The sequence below is a fragment of the Schistocerca americana genome, chromosome 9, assembly GCF_021461395.2.
Source record: "Schistocerca americana isolate TAMUIC-IGC-003095 chromosome 9, iqSchAmer2.1, whole genome shotgun sequence".
Taxonomy (NCBI): domain Eukaryota; kingdom Metazoa; phylum Arthropoda; class Insecta; order Orthoptera; family Acrididae; genus Schistocerca; species Schistocerca americana.
Window position 1 is genome coordinate 31,661,961 of NC_060127.1, and position 20,708 is coordinate 31,682,668.

General features: G+C 43.3%; 1 protein-coding gene across 3 annotated transcripts in view; it reads left to right on the forward strand.

Annotated features, from left to right (window-relative positions):
- Positions 1–20,708, forward strand: part of LOC124551002 (connectin-like) — a 750,563-nt gene that overhangs the window by 405,669 nt on the left and 324,186 nt on the right. For all 3 annotated transcript variants that reach the window (XM_047125840.1, XM_047125839.1, XM_047125838.1), the window contains one exon: positions 18,091–18,128. The gene's annotated coding sequence lies outside the window, so the exon portion shown is untranslated. The remainder of the gene's footprint in view (positions 1–18,090; positions 18,129–20,708) is intronic.

A 20,708-nucleotide genomic window follows, 5' to 3' on the forward strand; every position in this document is an offset into this window, starting at 1 on the left:
CCTTAGAGATGAATATTTGTAGCTAGGGAAGTACTTCTCACTCTGTACAACTCCATTTTCCAAGTAAGCGAATAGTTACGTATGAAAATGGCGCATGTACGGGGGCATTCCATAAGTGAGGCAACATAGATTTTTCGTAGCCAATTTTGGTTGAAAAAAGTGCGCTGTATTTATTGTGTAGCATCATGAAATATTCGTGCTTCAGCCTCTACAGTTTTATAAAGTTCTGATAAGTGTCGGCACTGTACATGACCTTCAAAATGGCGTCTGTAATGGGGGTGCGTTCCAAGCAGAGACCTACCATTGAGTTTTTCTTGCCGGAAAACCAGAGCAGTGCAGATACTGAGAGGCACTTGCAGTGAGCAAAACACGTTCAATGGTTGGGAGAGGCGCCTATCTTCATCGTAACGATGTCGCGCAACCCTGTCCGCTCTCCCACGTACTGGCCGGTCGCACACAGCAGTGAAATTGAAGAAACTACTGCAGCGTGTTCGTCTGTACAAAAATGCGAACGACCTACTCCTTCTCCATGAAAACGCAAGGCCTCACACGTCTGCGCACTCTAGAGGAACTAACAGAACTGCAATGGACTGTTCTTCCTCATCCAACCTGCAGCCCCAGATCACGCACTTTCCGACATCCATATTTTTGGCCCAATGATGGATGCTTCCGTGGGAAGCAGTATGCGGATGATGGGGAGATTACTGATGCAGGAAGACGTTGTCTCCAAAGTCGTCCAGTAGAGTCCAGTAGAGTCCAGTAGAGTCCAGTAGAGTCCAGTAGAGTCCAGTAGAGTCCAGTAGAGTCCAGTAGAGTCCAGTAGAGTCCAGTAGAGTCCAGTAGAGTCCAGTAGAGTCCAGTAGAGTCCAGTAGAGTCCAGTAGAGTCCAGTAGAGTCCAGTAAGGTAGTGTAAGGCCGTAGTCCTGAACAGAGATTATGTTGAAAAGTACTTTTTGTTGTCGAAAGAGTGGGGAACAGTGAGGTGTATTGAATCCCGAATGCAACCAAATTACTTTCAGAAAAAAAATGTGTTGCCTTGCTTATTTGAACGCCCTTCGTTCATTGTTTACACCCACACATGAGACTGTGTAAGATACGAGGATCTGAGTAAATTCGTTAAAATGGCGTGTCACTGAAACCAACTGAAATTGTGAAGGAAAAAGAGTGTTACCCGTGCATGGCAAAGATGGAAAATGGAATTGTCGTTTGAAGTGACGGTGTTGCACCAAAAAAATACTGTGATCAAATTCTTCTCTCAACCATAATGTCAAGTAAAAGAATTTAATCCTTATTCCAGAGGAAATTATAGGTCTCATCTGTCTCCAAGAATGGTACCAGAAGTCTCGACTTTATCTTCAGTGAGAATAGAAGCTGAAATAATTAATTTAAATTTGTGCCAAGGCCGGGTCTTAAACGCAAGTCTACTTCTTTCTGGGCAGACGCGCTATCCACTACACCATACAGGCATTGTAGCTAGCACAGCTGCTCGGATTAGCCTTTTCCAATGCTCTTCCTTACACAAACTTCAGTTCACACCGCAGTCCAGCTTGATTTTCCTCATATTGTGCTGTAGTGCACAGCACATCTGCCTAGTACGCCTTGGCACAGATTTTAATTCATCATTTCAGCTTGTAACCTTATCGAAGATAATGTTGAACTCAATATGTCTCCAGGAAAATATAATTCCACTGTGTTAACAGGTACCAGAAGCAATCCATAAGAATACTGTCCATTACCTTGATACCCATCTGTTGTAAAATCCCAAAGTATGTTTTAAGCTCAAAAAAGAAATGCAGGATCTTGAACACAGTGACTTCCCTGTCGCACTCTGTTTATGTGACATCCTGAATGTCAGCTCTGGAGGCAGTCACGTAGGATGGAGTATACCTTGAGTTGGAAAAATACATTTGACTCAGTACCACACATACGTGTGCTAACTAAAGTACGATTGTATGCGGAGCAAACGAAATCTGCGACTACATTGAAGATTCCTTCGCAGGGAGGACTCAACAAGTTGTATTGGATGCTCATCGACAGATGTAGAGTAAATTGGAGGAAGTGTGTTGAGACTATTACTGGCCTTGTTGTTAATCAATAACTTATCAAAAAATAGAAATAGTGACCTGAGACCCTACTACAGATTATACAGTTTTATAAACTAGTAATAAATTTGTAAGCCTGTCGAGGCTGTCTGTCTCAGAACACACTAATCTCAGCTTCGAGTGTCTGTGTTCTTGTCCTAAACAATACAGGTGGTGTAATTACAGAAATACTACCTGATAAAACGACTCGCAAAACTATCTGAAATTCTATAACTGTATTTAAACAGACTTTTACAAAAGTAATCAGAACACCTAAAACCGATATTTTCAGTTCCTATGAATGAAAAATGTTACATAATGAAAAATGTTACATATAATTACGAGTCCAATTCTGAAAGACTAAATAACCAAAATGTTCCTGTCAACAGTCCGCTTGAATTAACGTGTGCAAAGTGACTAAAGGAAATTCGAAACACTAGGTAAGACAACCGTAGTATTTAAATGATTGGAAAGAAGCTAACCTTTTTAAAAGAACTATATTGTGAATAATGAAACTCATTGTCTGACTATTAAAATCACTTTTACATAAATAACTTACTATTAAAAATATGAATCTGCCACGAAATTAAATTTTTAAATGGTAACGAAGTGCCTAAATCTGTAACTACTGAGTGCAAACCATGCAAATAGATAATTCTCCTTAATCACGTCTGAACAATGACTGTAAATAACCCAAACCAATGAAGAAAAATCCTACTAAAGCATTCTGTTACCCATACACAGCATAAATTACTTGCAAGATAATGTAACACAACAATACCTGAAAATCTTCACTTCTCAAATTAGTCTTAACTAAATCATATCTCCAAAATTCCACATCCTCTGTATCTGTACGTCTGTGCTTTGTGAGATATTTCCAAACCGTTCACCAGCATAACCAACAGTCGACTCACTAGCTTCTCTTACAATACCAGCAAAGACAATGCTACCAGCAAGCAAAGATCATATTGTGTGCACTCAGAAACTCTGTGGCGTGACATGTAGACTATTGAAAACTATTGTTCGAAAAATGTCCAGAGTACGGATATGCTGCACAAAACATCGAATGAGAACAGATCTTACGTCACTTTTCTTGAATATGGCCTCACTTTTCTTGAATACTGAAATTAAGCTGGAAACCTTCCAATACATACGTCATTAGCAATGAAGGCACGACGACTGTGCATTGATATGTACGTCGCTAGTAGCTGACAGGTTAAGAGAAAGAGGTCACACTGGCTCTTTCCACAGACTGGAGAGAGACCTATTTCTAGTGCCGACGTGTGTCTAGTGTAAAGGGAAGTCTTGCGTAAGGCAGGTTTCCTGCGCGTCACCTTCAGCTATGACTCACTTAAAAACTAGTTCTGTGTCCAGAGGTCGTAACAGAACATATCCGCCGGAAGTCCTTGTAGTTAGCTGCACGTACGGTAAGATCATTTTTTGACAAGCTTTTTCTCCCCTGTACTTTGTTCACTAGGTTCTAGCTCACCTGTGTTACATGTTCAATTCGATATTGTGATAGGGAATTCAAATCAGTCTGAGTTGATAAGTTTCAATACAATGAACGTGATCGGAGGAGAATTCAAACGTAGGAGAATCCACGATAAGTACCAAAAATACCCCTGCGATACAACAATGGGCTAGGCGCTGCTCTGAGAGCCGTATTAACGTACACAAACATTACTAAAACCAACAAACTGCAAGGACGAAGTTCTGACTGGAAAAGGAGGAAAAAAGGTGCTATGAACATGTGTCCGCAAATGTATCGTTGCCACGGAAGATGTCGCTGACGAATGAATGTTTCTCCGGTCACGTGCCGTATGTGGGATTCATGTCGGGAATAAGTCGAGTCTGCGACCGTAATTGCCAGCGTGAGATTTACCCATTTCCAGCGACGCTGTTCGTCTCTGTACATGGATTTGTCCGTACCAGTCAGTTTGCCGGGCCGGATTCCCGGAACTTCTAATGCTCAGCCGTTCTACAAATTCACCACCTGTTGGACTACCTCCACCCCCCCCTCCCCCCCTTCGCTTTTCCTTTCCTTTCCCCTTTTTCATTTTCCCGTCATCGGTCCAGTTTCCCCTTTTTCATTTTCCCGTCATCGGTCCAGTCCCCCACCCCCCCTCCCCCCAACTGTTCTCGGCTGTGGTATGTCATATTTGCCAACTTTTTAGTGCAGTGTTCCGGTGAATGTTCAGTGTTGTTCGTCTTTCCAAAGTGTAGCGAACAGAAACCATGCTGTCGCTGGGTGTGAATTTTATGTCTTTTGCGAACAGAACCAGACTGTCGCCGTGTTTTTTTTAATTGTTTGTCTATTATTTTAACTGTCTGCTTCATATGTATTTTATTAGCATCATCATCTCTTTGTTGTATGTTTTACGTTCCACGATTTTTTCGCCATGTTACCTTTTAAATTCCGATTTTATTGCCTGTTTTTATTGTTTATTATCTTCATCTATTTAAAACAAAGTCTGTAGGCTGAAGAGCGGCGTACTAAGCAGCTGCCAGCCCGCCCCCTTCGGGAGGGGGGGGGGGGGGGGGGGAGCGAGAATCGAAATACAATGAAGAAAAAAAAAATACTTCCAGGCGACGAAACCGCTACTTATATACGCGTAACGCTATAATGTCAACCCTGTAAAAGCACGTCTAGGTAACTGCACTTTGTCAGAATGTAAAATTGTGTTCCTCAGAATGTACTTAACTTTCTGACCGACACTTGATAACATTAACCTGTTATTATGATTTAAAGAAATATATGTAAGAAGTACCGTGTGCTTTGAACGATGAAAAAAAAATTATACGTTCTTTTATTTTTCCTTTCCACTCAGTATCGTTAACTGCAAACACTTTTACTTTATTCATTTTGAATAGGATACGAATTATGGTAATATCAACCTTACTGCCAGCCGCTGTGGCCGAACGGTTCTAGGCGATTCAGTCCGGAACCGCGCTGCTGCTCCTACGGTCCCAGGTTCGAATTCTGCCTCGGACATGGGTGTGTGTGATGTCCTTAGTTTAGTTAGGTTTAAGTAGTTCTAAGTCTAGGGGACTGATGAACACAGATGTTAAATCCCATAGTGCTTAGAACAATTTGAACTATTTTCAATCTTACTTCTACGAATTGTAATTTGCAGCAACGTAAAAGATGATATTCTGTTATTTTCTTCATTCAAACATACTGACGATAATTCATCTGTGTGTGTGTGTGTATATGCGTGTGTGTGTGGTTTCAGCTAGGATATTTACAGTACACATTTAACTGTAATGCAGAAAATAGGCAACATTTGTGTCCCCAACCTACGTTCTTACAAATAATGGGACGTATGCCGTAATTACAATGGGACGATACACCTCGACGTACCAAACAAACCATCCATGAGAGAATGGGCATTGTACATTATTAAATCTAAATTTCACTATAGAAAAATATACGGCCTTTTTCATTATTCGTTATTTTTAATGTGCTTTACGTTTCACTGACATGCGGCCGTTTTTGACTGCTATGGTACTACTCAATCCTGCCAGTGAGTTTCATCTGTTGGCGACTAGCGACATCAAGTTTCTTTGCTCAGAAATCGCACAGCCAAAAGCAGATAACGATGCGTCGAAGGAGGTGAACCATGCCGGCATCAGAGTCTAGTCTAATCACATTCATTAATAACGAGAAATGTCAACGAAACATTAGCTAATGATGTTCCTTACGTAATACTCCGTGGTTTGTATTGTGTTCATTAAGTGACAGTGCGTAGCTTTAGTCTAACGTTCAGGAAGGCAAATAAACGCTGTCAACCTTGTCGGTATCTGTTGCCCTCTGTGTCTCGTGCACGAGAAGAGCGTGCCGGATTTCACACGAAAGTTGTTTGCGGTATCCATATTTATTCCTTTGAGAGAATATTCAGTCTCCAGTAAGATGCTAAAACTCGATCAATGTAAGAAGCGCGTTCAACAAGTAGTTCAATACAAGATTTCCTGAAATCAGGTTGGCTTTATTCAGGATTCCTTTACACCATTGTATTGTATTGTATTGTACGTTAACCGGGGGCCTAGAAACGACGGAGAGGCTCCGTCCCCGCCGCAGCCGCAGTGGTCCACAACCCCACGACGACCACCGCAGTCCACTTCACCCCTCCGCCGCCCCACACCGAACCAAGGGTTATTGTGCGGTTCGGCCTCCGGTGGATCCCCCCAGGGAACGTCTCACACCAGACGAGTGTAACCCCTATGTTTGTGTGGTAGAGTAATGATGATGTACGCGCAAGTGGAGAACTTGTTTGCGCAGCAATCGCCGAGGCGGAATAAGGGGAACCAGCCCGCATTCGCCCTGGCAGATGGAAAACCGCCTAAAAACCATCCACAGACCGGCCGGCTCACCGCACCTAGACACATGTCCGCCGGGCGGATTCGTGATGGGGGCCAGACGCTCCTTCCCGCCCGGAAAGCGGTGCGTTAGACCGCACGGCCAACCGGACGGGCCCTGTACACCATATTATTCCCCACTCTCTTGGCTACAAAATCCTATTTTTAACATACTATTTACTCAGTGTGACAACCTTGTGCAACCTTATTGGGAGGGCCTTTATGGCTGCCAGGTAGCACTTCTTCTGGTCGACGTGGAAGCCAACGTCTTGATGAATCAATGAGCTCTCCATCAACCACGTGCTGCTGCCTGTGGAGTGTATCCTTCGTTGGGGCAAACAGATGGAAGTCGAAAGTAGCGAAGCCCGGGCTGTGGTGGATCAGGAGTAACAGTTCAATGAAGATTTTTGGGCTCCTTTTGGGTGCACAGACCTATGCGAGGCCTTTCTTTGTCATGGAGAACGGGAAGTTAGTTTGATTTTTTGTGGCCACGAACACGGTGAATACCTTTCTTCAATTTTCTAATGGTAGCACCATACGTTTCGAGTTTATCGTTGCAGCATGAGGGAAGATATCAGAATAACTTCTTCAGAGTCCAGAAGACTTTACCGGTTGAAGTGTGGCTTCGAACTTTTCCTTCCGGGGGAGAGGTTGTGTGGCGACACTCAATGGATTGCTGTTTGGTTCCGGTTCGGAGTGATGAACCTTCGTTCCATCGCCTGTGATGATACTTTACTTTACTTTACATGTGACAAGGGCCTTATCGACCATACGCCTGCTCTATGAGCCTCTTCCACTTCTGCCTGCCCAATGCACTGTTTGTCCAGTTGCTGTTGTTGTTCATCCTAGTTGTGTCCTCCCGAATGTTACCCCGCGATTTGATTCTGGATCTCCCTCTTCCTCTCGTTCCATCTATTGTTCCGCTGAATGCCATCCTAGGTAGTCTATTCTCTGTCATTCTTGCTATATGGCCTGCCCAATTCAACGTTCTCCTCTTGAGCACTTCGACGATGTTGCGGTATTTGTAAAGCCCTCTTGATTCTTCATTTATTATCCATTCCATGTTATTTTCGTCGTATATAGGTCCAAAAATTTTCCTTAGTACTTTTATTTCGAATATTAACAGTTTTTATTCATTTTTATTTCTAAATATTGTTGTTTTACATCCATATAACATCACAGGTATAATGGTCGATTGATATAAGCGGATTTTGAAGTTACTGCTAAGTGATCTTTTTCTTAGAATTTTGATGAAACTAAAAAGTGTCTCTGATGATGCTCCACAAAAATTGTCGCGATGGCCCTCGTAATGTGCAAGCTATTCCGCACAGATGGTCCATCGTTGCTCTTTATGGTCTTCTGTTAGGCAGTGATGTATCCAGCGGGCACACACTTATTAGTACCCCACCTGCTGGTGTCAGTACTACCAACAGAGACAACCTGTTCTGTAGCGAGATGGTTGATTGTGGTCCTTCTATCACGTCGAATGAGAGTGTCCACACGTTCCATTGTTGCATCCAGACCAGACAGGTTTGTGCAACCGTATTGCGAGAATGACAGACGCCTCGGCTAATGAGTCACTGTGCTTTTGTTCACTGCCAGGTCTCCGTAGACATTCTGCAAGCGCCTACGAATATCTGCGATGCTCTGGTTTTGCCCAAAAGGAACTCCGCGACAGCTCTCTGGTTGGGACGCGTCTCCGTTACAGACATCGCTGTGAAGGCTACATATGTCACCTGCACCTGTCGGAATCAAAATATAGTAGAAGAAGCTGGAATACTCAACTACGTTCCACAACAAATAGATCATTTTTTCAACCGAAACTGGCGGAGAAAAAAATGTGTTGCAATTCTTATTTAAAGCTCCTCGTAGGTAGCGGTTGTAGCGTCCCCTTGGAAAAATTGTGAATTACCGTGCTGGTAAACCTCTTACGTTATTTGATTTACAAACAGCTGAGCAAAACTCAACGTACTCAGACAGTTTTCTCTTTACTTATTCTGATCATCACTAAACTGACACACAGTATTTTACCACAACGCAATCTGACTTTTAATAATCCCTACGAAAGAAGACCCTGACTAACAATAGCCTTTACCTTTCATGAACCACTTACCTCACAAAAATCTTCGTTCCTCGAACTACTGCAATACAGCGACCGCCAATACTGCCAGCTAAATAAAAGATTCTAACTACTGAAGGCACTAACTATTAATAGGCACAGTTAGTAAATGAAAGATTTTGATAGAGGACAAACAACGTATTTACCTTAATAATGTTCAAAAGTCATCATATGTACCGGGTGATCAAAAAGTCAGTATATATTTGAAAACTGAATAAATCACGGAATAATATGGATAGAGATGTACAAATTGACACACATGCTTGGAATGACATGGGGTTTTATTAGAACCAAAAAGATACAAAAGCTCAAAAAATGCCCGACAGATGGCGCTTCATCTGATCAGAATAGCAATAATTAGCATAACAAAGTAAGACAAAGCAAAGATGATGTTCTTTACAGGAAATGCTCAATATGTCCACCATCATTCCTCAACAATAGCTGTAGTCGAGGAATAATGTTCTGAACAGCACTGTAAAGCATGTCCGGAGTTATGTTGAGGCATAGGCGTCGGATGTTGTATTTCAGCATCCCTAGAATGTCGGTCAATCACGATACACTTGCGACTTCAGGTAACCCCAAAGCCAATAATCGCACGTACTGAGGTCTTGGGAGCCGCGCGGGATTAGCCGTGCGGTCTAGGGCCCTGCAGTCATGAACTGTGCGGCTGGTCCCGGCTGAGGTTAGAGTCCTCCCTCTGGCATGGGTGTGTGTGTTTGTCCTTAGGATAATTTAGGTTAAGTGGTGTGTAAGCTTAGGGACTGATGACCTTAGCAGTTAAGTCCCATAAGATTTCACACACATTTGAACAGTTTTTTTGAGGTCTTGGGACCTGGGAGGCCAATAATGACGAAAGTGGCGGCTGAGCACACGATCATCACCAAACGACGCGCGCAAGAGGTCATTCACGGATATAGAAATATGGGGTGGAGCGCCATCCTGCGTACATATCTTACGTTCCAGCAGGTGTTTATCAGCCAGTCTGGGGATGATGCGATTCTGTAACATATCGGCGTACCTCTCACCCGTCACGGTAGCAGTTATTTTGCTGTCCAGCGCCATCTGTCGGACACTTTGTGAATTTTTTTTTGTTCTAATAAAAACCCATGTCATTCCAAGCATCTGTGTCAATTTTTACCCCTCGATCTACATTATTCCGTGGTTTATTAAGTTTTATTTATGATCACCTGGTATATATCTATCAATTCATGACATCCATGTTTACAAATTTCATTTTTCTGACGGACACACGTCCAGATCTCAAAACTCTGGTATCTCTCTCTCTCCACATCCACCATTGCTGGCGGCTCACCTCCAACTGCACAACGCTACGTGCCGTTCACATCCAACAGCCCAACAGTACACAAGCGAATATTCCAACAATGAGTCCAACCAGCGACAGACTGCACACAGCACAGTCAGTGATTTTCATACAGAGCGCTACGTGCCGTTACCAACATAAAAACCTAAACAGCCTACTTAGAAGATCTGTGCCGATGTTGGCTCAAATTCTCATGAACATTAAAGGGCGTGGCAGCCACAGGAGATTTAACTTTGGTATATAAAGAGGCACAATGTTCACAGTACTACACGTTGTGCTTGGAGCACAGGCAGCGAAAACGTGTAAAAACATATCTCATGGCACCCGAAAAAGACGTCTGGGTTGGTCGTCGGAATTAAGTGCTCTGCACTGGAATCAACGAGTCCAGCTGAATGCCGAAAATGACGGCGAAGAAACCTGAGACATTCCTTTTATTATACGCATGGCGTCTGTTCTTTCCGACATGCACGAAAGAACAGACACCATTTTGATCCTGCAGCCACTATGAATCTCAGACAAAAAGAAGTTCAAGACATTAGCTGGCATTGAGCACATATTTATGTCAATGAAGCATGTTGAACATTTGTGCTGAACCGGCATTCAAACCCAGATCTCCGGCTTATTAGGCAGATGCACTGACCATCCAGTTACAGTGGTCATCGCAACTACACACTCTGACCTAGTACTCATCGATTCAGGCTTAATTTTTCTGCTTATGCCACCGACTAGTGATGTAGTGTCCCTGCCCGTTAGCCTCATTACTCGCGACATCTCACCGATTCACGTAGGAGTTCGAGCTTGTTGTGCATCTGCACTGAAGGAATCATTGCCCACAATCGCCTTAATTACATATATGTGGTGTCTGTTCTTTCGGACATGTCACCCTGTTAAGGCAGTCCGTGCAATTTTGGATGACGCAGTGGTCAGCACATCCGCCTAGCAAGTAGGAGACAGGGTTCGAATCTCGGCCCGGCACAAATTAAAAAAAAAAAATGGCTCTGAGCACTATGGGACTTAACATCTATGGTCATCACTCCCCTACAACTTACAAGGGAACCTCCCCATCGCACCCCCCCCCCCCCCCCCCCTCAGATTTAGACAGAAGTTGGCACACTGGATAGGCCTTGAAAAACTGAACACAGATCAATCGAGAAAACAGGAAGAAGTTGTGTGGAACTACGAAAAAATAAGCAAAATATACAAACTGAGTAGTCCATGTGTAAGATAGGGAACATCTAGGCTAACGTGAGCGCAGGAGTGCCATGGTCCCGTGGTTAGCGTGAGCAGCTGCGGAGCGAGAGGTCCTTGGTTCAAGTGTTCCCTCCAGTGAAAAGTTTAATTTTCGCAAAGTTATGATCTGTCCGTTCGTTCATTGACGTCTCTGTTCACTGTAATAAGTTTAGTGTCTGTGTTTTGCGACCGCACCGGTAAACCGTGCGATTAGTGGACGAAAGGACGTGCCTCTCCAATGGGAACCGAAAACATTTGATCGCAAGGTCATAGGTCAACCGATTCCTCCACAGGAAAACGCGTCTGATATATTCTATACGACAGAGGTGACGGCATGTGCGTCACATGACAGGAATACGTTGTCGACCCACCTAACTTGTACACTTGGCGAATGGGTAAAAAGATTCTTCTACCTTGCCCGATTTAGGTTTTCTTGTGGATGTGATAATCACTCCCAAAACACTGATGAAAACATAATAGTTTGTGACATAAACTGAAAATAAAAAATTAAACTTTTCACTCGAGGGAAGACTTGAACCAAGGACCTCTCGTTCCGCAGCTACTCACACTAACTACAAGACCACGACGCTCCTGTTTCTTATCCTTGATGTTGCTTATCTTCCACATGGACTACTCAGTATATATATTTGCTCATTTTTTCATAGTTCCACACAACTTCTTCCTGTTTTCTCGATTGATCTGTGTTCAGTTTCTCAAGGCCTATCCACTGTGCCAACTTATAACTAAATCTGAGGGGGGTGCGATGGGGAGGTTCCCTTGTTAGAACTACTCAAACCTAACTAACCTAAGGACATCACACAACACCCAGTCATCACGAGGCAGAGAACATCCTTGACCCCGCCGGGAATTGAACCCGGGAACCCGGGCGAGGGAAGCGAGAACGCTACCGCACGACCACGAGCTGCGGACCACAAATTTTCAACTTGCCCCATTGATGTAAGTCAGTGCCCACTGGCACTTAATATCTTAATTCGTTTCTGTCTTGATTCCTCTTATTCACGCAGACCTCAAGATATAGTTCTATATCGCTGTGTACACGAGTGTGGCATCTTGCCCGGGAGTTTCTGGTGGGGACGACACAGGGACAAGTTCCGTGAAAGCCCGGCTGTCCTTGCGTGGAGTCCTCGCTTTGGGAGAGAAAGAGAGAGAGCGGCTGCGCCACCCCGCGGCGGCGCGGCAGGTGGTGCGGTGTGTGGCGGAGGGGACCTGTTGCGCAACGGCCGCTCATCTGCATACGCATTACGGCGGCGGCGCCGGCCGCGCGTGTCGCCGGTGCGTCGCGGGCACGCCTCGTTTTCTGGGCGACTGCCCTCGCCTCCATCCACTGTTTACTGCGCGCTTAATGGCCCGCCGCTGAGAGACTGGGAGACACTCGCCGCCGCGCGAGCTTTGGTGTCCAGATAAAATACTGACTGTGACTTAAATCCTACAACTCCTCTTCACCATCATCGTTCCTCTCTGCATCCACATCCATTAACCTCTCCAACCTCTTTCTCATATTCCGTTACACTTTCCTCCTCCCTCTTCCACCTCTCTTCCATTTCCTGCATGATCCAACATATTTCCATACTTCTCCACCGTCTTCAAAGTCTCTTCTTAATTTACAAACACTTCTTCAACTGCTCCATCACATTTTACTTTCACTGCACTCATTCTATATTTTCCCCAATCGTCTCTCTGGTCTATTGCCTCCACGATGTCATTACCAACTACCTTTCAGTGCTTAAAGGTTATCAAATAATTTTAGTAATCGGCAACTACAAGGTCGAGAAAGAAACAGAAGAGACTGACTACCTGTTTAAATTCTCAGTATTCTTCTGTTTTATTGAACTTGCACTACTGGCCATTAAAATTACTATACCAAGAAGAAAAGAAGTTGATAAACGGGTAGTCATTGTACAAATATATTATACTAGAAGTGACATGTGTTTACATTTTCACGCAATTTGGGTGCATAGATCCTGAGAAATCAGTACCCAGAACAACCACCTCTGGCCCTAATAACGATCTTGATACGCCTGCGCATTGAGTCAAACAGAGCTTGGATGGCGCGAACAGGTACGGCTGCCCGTGCAGCTTCAACACGATACCACAGTTCATCGAGCGTAGTGACTGGTGTATTGTGTATTGTGTATTGTGTATTGTGACGAGCCAGTTGCTCGGCCACCATTGACCTGACGTTTTCAATTCGTGAGAGATCTGGAGAATGTGCTGACCGGGGCAGCAGTCCAACATTTTCTATATCCAGAAAGGCCCGTACAGGACCTGCAATATGCGGTCGTGCATTATCCTGCTGAAACGTAGGGTTTCGTACGGATCGAATGAAGGGTGGAGTCACGGGTCGTAGTAACACATCTGAAATGTAACGTCCACTTTTCAAAGTGCCGTCAATGCGAACAAGAGGTGACCGAGACGTGTAACCAATGGCACCCCATACCATCACGCCGGGTGATACGCCAGTATGATGATGACGAATACACGCTTCCAATGTGCGTTCGCCGCGATGTCGCCAAACACGGTTGCGACCATCACGATGCTGTAAACAGAACCTGGACTCATCCGAAAAAATGACGTTTTGCCATTCGTGCACCCAGGTTCGTCGTCGAGTACACGGTCGCAGGCGCTCCTGTCTGTGATGCAGCGTCAAGGGTAACCGCAACCATGGTCTCCGAAATGGTAGTCCATGCTTCTGCAAACGTCGTCGAACTGTTGGTGCAGATGGTTGTTGTCTTGCAACCGTCCCCATCTGTTGGCTCAGGGATCGAGACGTGGCTGCACGATCCGTTACAGCCATGAGGATAAGATGCCTGTCATCTCGACTGCCAGTGATACGAGGCCGTTGGGATCCAGCACGGCGTTCCGTATTACCCTCCTGAACCCACCGATTCCATATTCTGCTAAAAGTCATTGGATCTCGACCAACGCGATCAGCAATTTCGCTATACGATAAACCGCAATCACGTACGCATTTCTCCTCCTTACATGAGGCATCACAATAACGTTTCACCAGGCAACGCCGGTCAACTGCTGTTTGTGTATGAGAAATCGGTTGGAAACTTTGCTCATGTCAGCAAGTTGTAGGTGTCGCCATGGGTGCCAATCTTGTGTGAATGCTCTGAAAAGCTAATCATTTGCATATCACAGCATCTTGTTCCTGTCGGTTAATTTTCGCGTCTGTAGCACATCTTCGTGATGTAGCAATTTTAATGGCCAGTAGTGTAAAACTTTTTTCTGCATACAGAATCGAAGTGCCAAGTTTGTGAACAAGTAACAAGCACTGTAGTGAATACAGCCGCTACGAAAGACTTGAAATGTGTTCCCAGTTGGAAATATGACCCACATCCAGCTGTATAATGGAATTACGATATTGAAAATTTGTAACAGACCGGGCCTCGAACCCGGATTTCCCACTTTATGTGAGCGATCACCTTAACCGCTTTGGCCATCCGTTCACAAGTTATGGCTTGTCCCAGACTTCCATATGTCGTCTCTCCTATGTACTCGTATGCACTTTGTGTAATTCTTGTACAGGGGAGGCCATTTTAATAGAAAGTCCCTGCCCAGCATACATTGTACAGCTGATGGTTCCTCGTATTCTCAGCTGCAAATACATTTCATATATTTCATGGCGGGTCCAGTCGCCATAGCTCCTGCTCCGAAACAACACTGCATCGTTTTTCTTCACTACAAAAATACTTCAATAACGCATATATCAGCCGTTACCAGGCCTGCGACTTACAAACACAATGACTCCCCTGTATGGAGTAACATTAATATCATGTACGACTACAGGTGCGGCACACGGACGACGACATGTAGAAGTTTGGGTCTGCGAGTCGTTTTCAGATAGCCGGACCAGTGAAGCGAGCGCTCGCGCAAAACTTTAAAGCCGGGTTCGAATTCGGAACCTGTACAAATTTTCATTGCTGTCATTCCATTATATAACGGTAGGTGGCTCATATTCGTAACTGTGAATATAATACAATACATACTCGTATTCTATTTTGCATTGTCATCTATTCTCCTAATTCTCCTCCTTCTCAACCTCTTATCTAATCTCTTTAATTTTCTGTTTCATTTCCATATCTTGTTGCTTTCTTCTATGATACTCCTGCTGTCCTCCCTTTTACACATCCACACCCTAACCTTTTGTACTCCTTTTTCAAATGCTAAATCACTTACCCACTTTTATTGTCATTGTAACGCTGCGCTTTCGAGGCACACGATACTCCTTAAAGTCTGTACTATGGTAAGTTGACGGGCTTCACCTTATGAGAAAGGATTTTTGTATAGTAATTGACCGCGTGTACCCGAATGGAGGCAAATCAGACTTACACCCACTCGGTAATAACAATGATACGTCAAGCAAGTCCGAAATGCTACTACACGTCAGGACGGACAAGAAACAACACAGAAGATGCTACCAATTTGTTAATAATACGGTCGCCAGCCTAATTAGGCATTAACTGAGTTTCTTTCCTGTACAAGTTGATGTACGTTCAAGCAAAACAACACGTAATAACACTGCATAATATGGTAAATTTTAGAACCAGAAAATCTACTGAACTGATAATTTCACTTTCTGTACTAATATGGATAAACCATAAATACATAACATTACACTATAATGTTTACTACAAAACTTCGTACTGTCTATTGATCTGATTAAAATCGGGCATAGGTTATCCTAGAAATAGCACTTTAGAAACACACACACAATGTCAATTTTGATAAAGGTAAAACACTGATAAATTTTGGTTTCTATTTTGGCTTTGACTTTGCTGCTCAAATCACTTTAGAACCCTTCAGAATTCAAACGAATAAAAAAAAAGGGGGGGGGGACCTTGAAACTGTTATGATCACTGTATTAAAACAATTAATTACTGAAATCATTGTGTGCTCAAAATTTCCACTATATGAGTTACTACTTTTTTTATCTTATTTCCTGCTCATTTAAATACCATTATATCTGTCTCGAAATAATTAAACTTCATTACTAAACCAATTTCAAAATTATCTTCCAACTTCGTCAGACCTTTGTTCTTCGTCTATTAGTTCATTAACAAAAAAGTTCTTTAAACATCATTCTAACATAGCTAGGTCTGCCGGTAATTATTATTAACATAAACTTTAATTCTTCATTTCGGGACACTCGGATTGCACAACATTTGGAAAGGACCCTGTCTAGGTTAGTTGTGAGGATAATTAAATGATAGGGCAGTTCTGGTAAAATTTAAGTTGTTATTGGACAGTATGGAACAAAAGTAACACTGGTCCACACGAATACAGTACTAAAAGTTTCAACCTGTTTGTATCGATGTGGCGGTTGGCGGGCGGCGAGATGGCGAGGCACAGAGCACACATACAACCACAGCAATGGCTCTTGATGTATCGGCACTTTACTTCTTCATAGCGTCGCAATACTTTCCCATTTAGTGCCTATGGAATTTTGCCATGCTGTATAGGCGTCAGAACGGCATATATGAAACTACGTCTTCCAGGAGAGCCTCCTCGATCCAGGACGTGTTTCTCAGACCAATGCTCAACTCCGACTACTACTGCTGAGCCCGTTATGCCGTGCAGTGCCCGTGTGCATTTTCCCGCGCTCGCCTGCCATCCACCTTTTACCGCTCCCTTACAGACAGGGTATTCACCCGAGGTTTTGCATTCTACATATCCTAACACATTGCCTACGTATGGACCAGACGCACAGTTACAATTTCAAACATGTTACAACAGATCCAACATTTGTTACCTTTCAATTCTATTACAATATTGCTTGACATTTGACATAAACATTAATATTCACACTGAAATTTGTTTACAGTTTTCTTAACACAATGACATGAAACAAAAAAGAAATGAAATCAGAACATCGATTACACTAATTTATCGAAAAATCAGAAAAAAATATTATTTGTATAATAGTACAGCGTTGTTGTTGTTACATCCTCCAACTTACTTTTTGTTTATTCCAGTAGTCTCTCTAGTTGATAATACCTCCTCCTCTTGATCTTTCTCCTATTTCTCTCTCTCCTCCTACAACTCCTTATCGCATTTTATGAGGGCTTTCCGGATAATAAAGTCCGATGAAACGCGGAATGGAACCCACCCTGAAAAATCCAGATGTCTTGGGCGGTGTCTCTAGTAGTCCCTCGATCGCGTCACGTCTGACTTTTCAATTCTGAGTGCACGGTGATCACATAAAAATGCCTAAAAGATAGTGTCTCTCACAAAATGTGAGGGCCTGGTGAAAAATTTCTCCTGATGTCACGTCAGTGATATCAGACACACTCGACGAAGGAACTTATACATTTTCTTAGGAGTTAGGATCGTACTCACCATCTACAGCTACTTGTACTTTGTTAGTTATGAATAACATTAAAATTTTCTTTCCTACTTCACATATATACGATACTACTCTACACAAGATGCTCTACTTTTACATCATATTTTATAATTTTCACTTTATGCAAATTAAAATATTTTCGTTAACAGAGGGGAGAACTTAGAAAGTTGTCTAAACTAATTAACGACGTCTAATAGAACATACTACCTCAAAAATAGGTACACTCAAGACTAAAAAACGACGGTTATAGATTATTACACGTAATTATATCGGTATGTTACAGTTGTTTTAATCGTTGAATAGAGTGCGGGTTACATTATGCTCTTGTTCTAGTTTTGCACTGTATTTGTATTTCTACACGGAACTACAGTGTAGTGAACCTGTGCAGAGTTTGCCGTATTGTGAGAATTCTGTACCTATTGCGAAGTAGCCTGCCTCACGTGACCCATCACTCCTCTGTAACAACTGTATTATTAGGTCAGTCATATTTTGTGCATACCTGTTCCGTATGAACGTAAATCTACAAACCTTACTGTGATGGACGTCAGAACTTTCTGTTTTAACTGGAACCTGCTACTGTTCACAATAAAAAGGGAATCTCTTTTTGTTTCAGGAATCTACGTGGTGCCTGACTTCGCCTGCTGGAGAAAAGTAAGTGAGCTACTTTATTCATAGTATGAAAGCTTTCACGACCGGATGACATATCTTCTGGTAAACCTTCCGGGATGTAAGGTCGTGGTCCATGAAACTCTTCAGCTCCTAACGTTTCGTCCAGAGCTGCGCTGGACATCTTCAGAGGGGTGTATTCTCCTCCGGTGAGTCTTGCCGACTGACGGGTCGGACGTCTGAGAGCGACTTATATATCGTAGAAAGTGGGCGTGACCAGAGTTACACGTGATACGCAGAGATAATCTTTGTCAGAGATAAAACTTAACTATCGATCGTAATCTCGTCACGGATAAAACTGTCTAGCAATTCTGTAGTGCTACTGTCCAAATATCACTAAGTTTCATGGTCTCTTCTTTCCGATTAAAATTGTCCCTATGTTTATATATTTCAATTGCTTCTCTACAAAGCCGTGGTTAATAGTTCGTCGTCGTCGATAAAATTTTTGTTTCGGACAGCGTTGGTTTTCTGTTATCATTTGAAGAAAAATACTGTAGAATCGCATCGAATTCTTGTGGAAGCTTTGACGAACGTGTTCTTGGGGAAACCCAGTGTTTCGAATGGTTCAAAATATACAAAAATGGTGGTCTTCACGAGAGAAACGACGAGCGTGGGAAACCACTAAAAACGTTCGAAGACATCGAATTGCAGTCTTTATTGGATGAACATGATACTCAAACTCAACAGCAACTCGCGGATCAATTGGATGTGACCCAGAAAGACGTTTTTCTTCAGTTGAAAGCTACGGGAAAGGTGCAGAAAGTGGGAAAATAAGTTCCGCATGAACTGAATGAAAGACAACAAGTAAATAGAAAGACCACCCGCAAAATGGTGCTCGCCAGATACACAAAAAAGTCGTTTCTCCCTAGAATAGCGACAGGTGGTGAAAGATGGATATATTTTGAGAATGCTAATCGTGGTACATCATGGGTGAATCCAGGCAAACCATCGACGTTCTTTGCAAGTCCAAGTCGCTCTGGACAGAAGGCAATGCTCTGTGATGGTGGGATCAGAAGCGTGTCATCTATCATGAGCTGCTAAACCCCGGTGAAACCGTGAACACTGACCGATGCCAACAGCAAATGATCGATTTAAATCGAGCATTACGTGAAAAACGACCGGAATATGGAAGAAGGCCACCCAAATTCATATTGCTCCATGATAACGCCCCATCACAAGCAGCAAAACGGGCCAGGGAAACAATCAAATCGTTCAGTTGGAAATTACTAGGGTGTGCAGCTTATTCCCCAGACTTGACTCCAATTACATCTGTTTGCATCACTGGGACACGCTCTTGCTGACCAACGCTTCAGTCCGTATAAAAATGTACGAAAATGGCTCGCTCACTAGTTCGCTTCAAAAGAAGAACTATTTATTTGGCGTAGCATTCATAGCCCGCCGGAGAGGTGGGAGAAATGTATAAACAGCACTGAAGATTATTTTAATAAAATATTATCAGTTTCAAACAAGAGACGTGTACTTATTCCGGTTCACCGAGTGAGGTGGCGCAGTGGTTAGCACACTGGACTCGCATTCGGGAGGACGACGGTTCAATCCCGTCTCCGGCCATCCTGATTTAGGTTTTCCGTGATTTGCCTAAATCGCTTCAGGCAAATGCCGGGATGGTTCCTTTGAAAGGGCACGGCCGATTTCCCTTCCCATCCTTCCCTCTCCCGAGCTTGCGCTCCGTCTCTAATGACCTCGTTGTCGACGGGACGTTAAACACTAATATCCTCCTCCTCCTTATTCCGGTTCCATGCTTCTACATCTGATATTCTTGAACACTGCTGACATTGTGATATAATTAGTGATTTTAAGTGGCGCATTCATTTATTCAACGCTACAATGCAAAGATGTTGATTTTGAATTCTGAAGCAAGTCATCAGTAGTGTGGACGCAGACGACTGCTCCTGTTGATACTTCACAAAGTACTCTGTTATGATTTGGACTCGAGATTAATTAGAAGTAAAAATGGTATAGATTTGAGAGCACTTTAAGGAAGAACGAATACTGCAGTTCCTTCTGTGTGAATCCACAGTAATAAACGCTAGCCCCATTATGTATTATAGCGGGTTCACTGAAACATGTCAGTTGCTCGTCGTCTTCAGATGTGACACGAATATGGCAGGCAGCTTCCTCTGACCAATATTGTGCAATTTTTACCACAGCCTCCGATGCAATTGCCCAGAAACATACCAGCAGTCAAAACGCTTTACAGCGTTTTTAATAAATTGACAGTCTTAAGTACCATATCAGTTGACTCAGGAATGCCGGGGATAAGTTTGTTGTGTATCGGCGTAGGGCATCGTGGTAGATACCACAGTTGGAAATGATCCTCATTGATTTCAAGATCGAGCTACCTAACTGTTCTGACCACTATACATATCTCTGTGCCCGTCGTACTTACAGCTGCTTCACTACCGAGGGAGGCGGCGTATTGCATACTGCAGTGGGTTCTCAATCAAGGAGACTGTGGTTTTAATCCGTGTCTCGCCATCCAAATTTAGGTTCAAAATGGTTCAAATGGCTCTGAGCACTATGGGACTTAACTGCTGAGGTCATCAG